The sequence below is a fragment of the Chlorocebus sabaeus genome, chromosome 11 (genome assembly GCF_047675955.1).
Source record: "Chlorocebus sabaeus isolate Y175 chromosome 11, mChlSab1.0.hap1, whole genome shotgun sequence".
Classification (NCBI taxonomy): domain Eukaryota; kingdom Metazoa; phylum Chordata; class Mammalia; order Primates; family Cercopithecidae; genus Chlorocebus; species Chlorocebus sabaeus.
The window spans coordinates 27,085,491-27,092,427 of NC_132914.1; the positions used below are offsets into that span (position 1 = coordinate 27,085,491).

General features: G+C 40.3%; 1 pseudogene; it reads right to left on the bottom strand.

Moving 5' to 3' along the window:
* Positions 1–5,492: 5,492 nt before the first annotated feature.
* Positions 5,493–6,937, bottom strand: LOC103218775 (eukaryotic initiation factor 4A-III pseudogene; annotated as a pseudogene).

Here is a 6,937-nt window from a genome sequence, read left to right on the forward strand (position 1 = left end):
AAGTTGCTAATCAATAGGCACCATGGTTTTTTTTTGTTTGTTTTTTGTTTTTGAGACAGTCTCACCCTGTCACCCAAGTTGGAGTCCAGTGGCATGATCTTAGCTCACTGCAACCTCCACCTTCTGGGTTCAAGTGATTCTCCTGCCTCAGCCTCCCAAGTAGCTGGGACTACAGGTGTGTGCCACCACACCCAGCTAATAATTTTTGTATTTTTAGTAGAGACAGGGTTTCACCGTGTTGGTCAGACTGGTCTCAAACTCCAGATCTCAAATGATCCTCCTGCCTCGGCCTCCCAAAGTGCTGGGATTACAGGCGTGAGCCATCATGCCTGGCCACAATATTTCAATTGTACAGGATACCCAACTTTGTGTCTATAGATAGCATTACTGTATTTTACATTTAAAAGTCTATTAAGAGGGTAGATTTCATGCCAAGTGTTCTCATCACAATAAAAAGAAAAATGGGCCGGGTGCGGTGGCTCAAGCCTGTAATCCCAGCACTTTGGGAGGCTGAGACGGGCGGATCACGAGGTCAGGAGATTGAGACCATCCTGGCTAACACGGTGAAACCCCGTCTCTACTAAAAATACAAAAAACTAGCCAGGTGTGGTGGCGGGTGCCTGTATTCCCAGCTACTTGGGAGGCTGAGGCAGGAGAATGGCGTAAACCCGGGAGGCGGAGCTAGCAGTGAGCTGAGATCTGGCTACTGCACTCCAGCCTGGAGGACAGAGCAAGACTCTGTCTCAAAAAAAAAAAAAAAAAAAAAAAAGAAAAGAAAAGAAAAGAAAAATGAAAACAACACCAATGATAAAAAGGCAGTAGGTAAATAAGTACCCCAGCTTCCTCATCTATCAATCAGCTGGGGTAATTCTGTAGTATGGTCTACACTGTCTCCCAGTGTTCTGAAACGGGATTAAGCCTTTTTCCCCTAGGGATAATCACAATAATTCACAACTTATTGGTTTCCTTCACTGCCCTATTTCACTTCCCACTCCTTCTCTGGTACTCTTGACTACAGTAAATCATTTTCACTGTAAAGAATGTAGTCTTTTTATTGCCAAAAAATATTTGGGATGCTTTTGGTACTGATTTAATTAATTCATCAATTATATTACTTAATTATGAAGTTGGTGTTTGGAATAATTATCATAAAAACATAACATGGGCTCTGTCAGTCTACATGTTTTAGGATGATTCTATCAGCATGAATAATAATAGAGGTTAAGATAATTAAAAAGTCATCAAATTGTATATTTACATATGTGAATATTATTGTATATAACATAATTCAATAAATTTGATTTTTATGTGGATAGACACAATATTAAATGTGTTGACATATGTATATGAATTTAATCAGTGATTAACATAAAAATTATGTTTGAGGATGTTTCTCACTGCTATTTTTTACTATTGTACTGTAAGTTCTCAGATACATGTGCGGATCCTGCTGGTTTGTTACATAGGTATACATGTGCCATGGTGGTTTGCTGCACCCATCAACCCATCATCTAGATTTTAAGCCCCACATGCATTAGGTATTTCTCCTACTGCTATCCTTTCTTTTGCTCCCCTCCCCCCAACAGGCCCCGTCGTGTGATGTTCCCCTCCCTGTGTCCATGTGTTCTCATTGTTCAACTCCCACTTATGAGTGAGAACATGCAGTGTTTGGTTTTCTGTTCCTGTGTTAGTTTGCTGAGAATGATGGTTTTCAGCTTCATCCATGTCCCTGCAAAATACATGATCTTCTTTTTTATGGCTGCATTAGTATTCCATGGTGTATATATGCCACATTTTCTTTATCCAGTCTATCATCAATGGGCATTTAGGTTGGTTCCAAGCCTTTGCTATTGTAAATAGCACCACAATAAACATACATGTTCATGTGTCTTTATAGTAGACTGATTTATAATGCTTTGGGTATATACCCAGTAATGGGATTGCTGGGTCAAATGGTAATTCTGGCTCTAGATCCTTCAGGAATCACCACACTGTCTTCCACAATGGTTGAACTAATTTATACTCCACCAACAGTGTCAAAGTGTTCCTGTTTCTCTACATCCTCACCAGCATCTCTTGTTTCCTGACTTTTTAATGATTAGCATTCTAACTGGTGTGAGATGGTATCTCATTGTAGTTTTGATTGTATTTCTCTAATGATCAGTGATGATGGGCCTTTTTCAGATGTCTGTTGGCTGCATAAATGTCCTCTTTTGAGAAGTGTCTGTTTATATCCTTTGCCCACTTTTTAATGGAGTTGTTTGTCATGTAAATTTGTTTAAGTTCCTTGTAGATTCTGGATATTAGACCTTTGTCAGATGGATAGATAGTAAAAATTTCTCCCATTCTGTAGTTTGCCTGTTCACTCTAATGATAGTTTCTTTTGTTGTGCAGAAGCTCTTTAGTTTAATTAGATACCATTTGTCAATTTTGGCTTTTGTCGCAATTGCTTTTGGTGTTTGAGTCATGGAGTCTTTCCCCATGCCTATGTCTTGAATGGCATTGCCTAGGTTTTCTTCTAGGCTTTTTATGGTTTTGGGTCTTATGTTTAAGTCTTTAATCCATCTTGAGTTAACTTTTGTATAAGGTGTAAGGAAGGGGTCCAGTTTCAGTTTTCTGTATATGGCTAGCCAGTTTTCCCAACACCATTTATTAAATAGGTAATCATTTCCCCATTTCTTGTTTTTGTCAGGTTTGTCAAAGATCAGACGGTTGTAGATGTGCGGTGTTATTTCTGAGGCTTCTGTTCTGTTCCATTGGTCTATATATCTGTTTTGGTACCAGTACCGTGCAGTTTTGGTTACTGTAGCGTTGTAGTATAGTTCGAAGTCAGGTAGCGTGATGCCTCCAGCTTTGTTCTTTTTGCCTAGGATTGTCTTGGCTATGCAGACTTTTTATGCTGTTCCATATGAAATTTAAAGTAGCTTTTTCTAATTCTGTGAAGAAAGTCAATAGTAGCTTGATGAGAATGGCATTGAGTCTACAAATTACTTTGGGCAGTACAGCCATTTTCATGATATTGATTCTTCCTGTTTGTTTGTGTCCTCTCTTATTTTCTTGAGCAGTGGTTTGTAGCTCTCCTTGAAGAGGTCCTTCACATCCCTTGTAAGTTGTATTCCCGGGTATTTTATTCTCTTTGTAACAATTGTGAATGGCAGTTCACTCATGATTTGGCTCTCTGTCTGTTACTGGTGTATATGAATGCTTGTGATTTTTGCACATTGATTTCATATCCTCACTCTTTGCTGAAGTTGCTTACCAACTTAAAAATTTTTGGGGCTGAGGCGAAGGGGTTTTCTAAATATACAGTCATGTCATCTACAAACAGAAACAACTGACTTCCTCTCTTTCTATTGGAATACGCTTTACTTTTTGCTCTTGCCTGATTGCCCTGGCTAGAACTTCCAATACTATGTTGAATAGGAGTGGTGAGAGAGGGCATCCTTGTGTTGTGCCAGCTGTCAAAAGGAATGCTTCCAGCTTTTGCCCATTCAGTATGATATTGGCTGTGGATTTGTCATAAATAGTTCTTATTATCTTGAGATATGTTCCATCAATACCTAAAAAGTTTATTGAGTGTTTTTACCACGAAGGGGTGTTGAATTTTATCAAAGGCCTTTTCTGCATCTATTGAGATAATCAGGTGGTTTTTGTCATTGGTTGTTTATGTGACGGATTACATTTATTGATTTGCATATGTTGGACCAGCCTTGCATCCCATGGATGAAGCTGACTTTATTGTGGTGTATAAGCTTTTTGATGTGCTGCTGGATTCAGTTTGCCAGTATTTTATGGAGGATTTTTGCACTGATGTTCATCAGGGACATTGGCCTGAATTTTTTTTGTTGTTGTTGTATCTCTGCCAGGTTTTGGTATCAGGATGATGGTGGCCTCATAAAATAAGTTAGGGAGGAGTCCCTGTTTTTCTATTGTTTGGAATAGTTTCAGAAGGAATGGTACCAGCTCCTCTTTGTACCACTGGTAGAATTTGACTGTGAATCTGTCTGGTCCTGGGCTTTTTTTGGTTGGTAGGCTCTTAATTACTACCTCAATTTCAGAACTTATTGGTCAGTTGAGGCACTGGAGTTCTTTCTGGTTTAGCCTTGGGAGGGTGTATGTATCCAGGAATTTATCCATTTCTTCTAGATTTTCTAGTTTATTTGTGTAGAGGTGTTTGTAGTATTCTCTGATGGTAGTTTTTATTTCTGTGGGATAGGTGGTGATCTCCCCGTTATCATTTTTTATTGTGTCTCTTTGATTATTTTCTCTTTTCTTCTTTATTAGCCTGGCTAGTGGTCTATCTATTTTGTTAATCTTTTCAAAAACCAAGCTCCTGGATTCATTGATTTTTTGAATGTTTTGTGTGTGTGTGTGTGTGTGTGTGTGCGTGTGTGTGTCTATCTCCTTCAGTTCTGCTCTCATCTCAGATATTTCTTATCTTCCGCTAGCTTTTGAATTTATTTGCTCTTGCTTCTCTAGTTTTTTTAATTGTGAAGTTAGGGTGTCGATTTTGGATCTTTCCTGCTTCCTTCTTTGGGCATTTAGTGCTATAAATTTTCCTCTAAATACTGCTTTAGCTATTTCCCAGACATTCTGGTACGTTGTGTCTTTGTTCTCACTGGTTTCAAATAACTTATTTATTTCTGCCTTAATTTTGTTATTTACCCAGTAGTCATTCAGGAGCAGTTGTTCAGTTTCCATGTAGTTGCATGGTTTTGAGTGAGTTTCTTAATCCTGAGTTCTAATTTGATTGCACTGTGGTCTGAGAGACTGTTTGTTATGATTTCCATTCTTTTGCATTTGCTGAGGAGTGTTTTACTTCCAATTATGTGGTTGATTTTAGAATAAGTAATGTGGTGCTGAGAAGAATGTATATTCTGTTGATTTGGGGTGGAGAGTTCTGTAGATGTCTATTAGGTCCACTTGGTCCAGAGCCAAGTTCAAGTCCTGAATATCGATGTTAATTTTCTGTCTCACTGATCTGTCTAATATTGACAGTGGAGTGTTAAAGTCTCCCACTATTATTGTGTGGGAGTCTAAGTCTCTTTGTAGGTTTCTAAGAACTTGCTTTGTGAAGCTGGGTGCTCCTGTATTGGGTGCATATATATTTAGGATACTTAGCTCTTCTTATGTAACACACTTCTTTGTCTTTTTTGATCTTTGTTGGTTTAATGTCTGTTTTATTAGAGACTAGGATTGGAACCCCTGCTTTTTTTTTCACTTTCCATTTGCTTGGTAAATCTCCCTCCATTCCTTTATTTTGAGCCTATGTACGTCTTTGCACATGAGAGAGGTCTCCTGAATACCATTGATGGATCTTGACTCTTTATCCACAGTCTGTGTCTTTCAATCGGTACATTTAGCCCTTTTACATTTAAGGTGAATATTTTTATTTGTGAGTTTGATCCTGTCATCATGATACTAGTTGGTTATTTTGCACATTAGTTGATGCAGTTTCTTTTTTTTTTTAATGGGAAAAGTTTTAAATTTTTAATGAAAAAGACTTAGAACAATGTATTATTTACATGTAAATAAGAAAAGAGAGCAGAATCCCCACATCCTCTTCAGAGGGAGACAGGAGGCCGTTTATGAGAAGAGAGTCCATATAAACCCCATTAAATAGAAGCTGGACCTAAATACTTCCAAACAGGAGTACAGAACAGGTGAACAGTCTCCACTCATCCCATTGATCTGCTTCAGATCAGATCAGCAACGTTCATAGGCATCTCATCAATCTGAGTGGTATAGTACTGCTCAATATCTCTGAGGATGCCGATGTCATTGTTCTTTACAAAGTTAATGGCGACACCCTTCCGGCCGTATCGACCTGATCTCCCAATTTTGTGTATGTAAAATTCTTTGTTATTGGGGAGATGATAGTTGATGATGAGGGACACCTGAGGGACATCCAACCCCCTGGCCCAGACGTCTGTAGAAATAAGCACTCGGCTGGCACCCGACCGGAACTCCTTCATGATGGACTCCCGCTCTTTCTGGGGCATGTCTCCGTGCATTGAGGACACAGTGAAGTTGGCTTCTCTCATTTTTTCTGTCAGCCAGTCCACCTTTCTTTTGGTGTTGCAGAAGATGACCGCCTGAGTGATGGTCAGTGTGTCGTAGAGGTCACACAGAGTGTCAAATTTCCACTCTTCCCTCTCCACTGCCACAAAAAATTGCTTGATGCTTTCCAGAGTCAATTCATCACGTTTCGCCAAGATGCGGATTGGGTCGGTCATGAATTGTTGGTCATCTCCAGGATTTCGTGTGGCAGCGTGGCACTGATGAGAACCACCTGTGTGGCTGGAGGCAGGTACCTGTACACTTCATAGATCTGCTCTTTGAAACCTTTATTCAACATTTCATCAGCTTCATCCAAAACCAACATTTTGATAGCACGTGTCCTTAAGCTTCTGCGACGAATCATATCAAAAACACCCTGGAGTGTCTGCAACAACATGCAGTCCATAATCCAGCTTCCTGATGTCCTCCCCAACATTGGTGCCTCCAATGCAGGCATGGCACTGGACATTCATGTAGTCGCCGAGAGCCAGCAGCCCCTTCTGGATCTGCACAGCTAACTCTCTCCTGGGAGCCAAGATCAAAGCTTGAGTTTCATGAACCTGAATATCCAAACACTGGAGGACTGAGATACTGAAGATGGCTGTTTTGCCTGTGCCGGACTGAGACTGCATAATGACATCTCTCCCTTTGATGATCTGCTTGGTTGCTCCTTGCTGGATTGCTGATGGTTTTTCAAAACCATAAGTGTAGACGCCCCGCAGTAGGTCCTCCCACAGGCCCATGGTTTCGAAGGTGGAGGTCACATCCACCTCCTCGCTGGTCTCGAATTCCACTTTGGTCATGTCTTCCTCTTTGAGCAGACTCTTTCGCGCCGAGCCCGAGGTCGCCATCGTGGCCGTGGTGGCCATGATTTAGA